Raw genomic sequence first — 2,211 nt, forward strand, 5'->3', positions numbered from 1 at the left:
CAATATCACGCCTTTAGTCTCCCTGGAATTCCTAAAATAATTCCACAAAGTTTCCGTGCAAAACTCAAACTTTGTTTCCTTTTTGAATTATCCAGCCCAATTTGATCGATTCCAGCGCACATTCCAAGCCTGTAATGATCAATCACGTCGAGCCCAACAAATTTCAGCGATTGAATCTCTCTAAAACACCTTCGAAATCCAACCCAAAGTTTGGTTCTTTGCTGGATATTTTTCCCGCCAAAATTTCATTCGAATTTGAGAAGAAAGTGACCTCCCCTATCCTGTCCTGGTCCCCCGTTAGCAGATGCCTGGAAATGGGTCACCCCTTAGTAATTAGGTTACCCCTTATCCAAAGTTAGAGTCCGTATAATAATTTTCTCCCACGAGCGCAAAAACCACTTTTTTAGCCAATTTCACCGCAAAAGCTTATTTCTCCAAAAATACCTACAGGGACATAAAAAGCCATAATAAATATAAAATCGAGCACTAATATATACAATTGAGATTATATAAGACACAAAAATGTGCCTATCACTAGGATAGGCTAGCAAAACAATAAGGAAATTATTTTGAAGCTATGAAGGCAGTGCACCTGAAGAATGGAATTTGCTTAGTAAAAATACTTATGTGCCCTGCTATCTGTCATGGTTACTATAACAGAACGAAGCATGTTAACTACAAAAGGATGACAGGAATCAGTTAGTAGCTTTTAAGCTACCAGGTTACTCGGGGTATATTTAATATGGAAAATTGTAGTGAGCTACAACCATGTGAGACAACCAATCGGTTAATAGCATTCACCCTCATACCTGAAACCACAGAAGATACTTGACAAGCCCATGTTGTGCAACATACACTCCTTTTCCATAAGTTAATCATCCCAACAGTATTGAAGTGAGAATGTGCTTCATCCTGCAAAGCACAAAATGGATACAAAAACATGATAAGGTTTTCTTTTGCTGATGAAGTGCCTGAGCAAGGTGCTGAAACTACAAAACCACAAAACCATTAAAGAAGGGTATCCGAGGGTTTTCCCTCTCTTTTTTATGTGTACTGACGTACTCTACAAAAACAAAAAATAAAATCAAAATCCCCAAATTTGTATAAATACTCAATACATTGCCGCGATGCCTCAACAAGTATATCAATCTGTCCATCAGTACACTGCAAGCCCTTTTTTCCGAATATACCAAGCATTGCAAGAAGTTCAGTAAGATCTCTTTCATAGCAAAAATTACTGCATATACCGAGGAGGATCCACAAGTTACGCGAGCAAATGACAGCATCAAGTTCTTTTTCATGACCACCAAAAACTATGAAGGTAAAGAAAATTACAATAGCTATCGACTTAACATTAATTCCATAGGACTTTCACAAGTGACAAGATATGAATGAAATGAGCACAAAATGACTTCTGACTTCTCCAACATTACTTAGTGCACAACCAAGCATTCCAGCGTTGACAAGCACGTCACCAAGAAGAGAGCCGACCCACCTGAAAGCGATTTCAATTAGTACATGTACAACTGTACAAACAATGTTGTTTAACACGATTTCAATCATTGAAGTTTATATAAATCCCTTCACTTGCTCACTTAATCAGCTGGATTGAACTAAGAAAAGCAATTACCTGATGAGCCACTACCGTCCGAATCCGACAAGAGCATCAAACAAAGACCAACCACACATATAGATGCACCAAAGAACTGACATAGACTATACAGTATATAGTCCTTTCAATATCCATGTTAAGATCATAACCTATGGTGTTGTCCAGCAATCCAACAACGCGACACTCATAATCGACGAATACTGATATGCCTTGATCACTACAAAATCAAACCACATTCCAAATTTAGTACCAAGGATAACACTAATACACACCCAAATTTTAATTTTGCTACTTGATTCTACCAGTAAAATGTAGATTCTTCAGCTACTTACCCAAGGTACCTAGACTTGGTTTCACATGAAACATCTTCAAAGATTCTTCTTTCCCCAGAAACATCTGCAATATTAACCAATCAAACACATCCATAAGGAGATTAAAAGAGATAGAAGAGAAATGGTTTATTGGTATTTACAGCTGAGTGCTCTATTCTTCCGTATACCATTTTATCCAAACCCAATCAACAAAATAAAATCTCAATACCTTGTTCGTTTGTTCTACAATAAAAATGTAGAAGAATCTGAAGCTTTTCTTAATCTGTC

Source organism: Papaver somniferum, chromosome 2 (assembly GCF_003573695.1).
Source record: "Papaver somniferum cultivar HN1 chromosome 2, ASM357369v1, whole genome shotgun sequence".
In the NCBI taxonomy this organism is placed as follows: domain Eukaryota; kingdom Viridiplantae; phylum Streptophyta; class Magnoliopsida; order Ranunculales; family Papaveraceae; genus Papaver; species Papaver somniferum.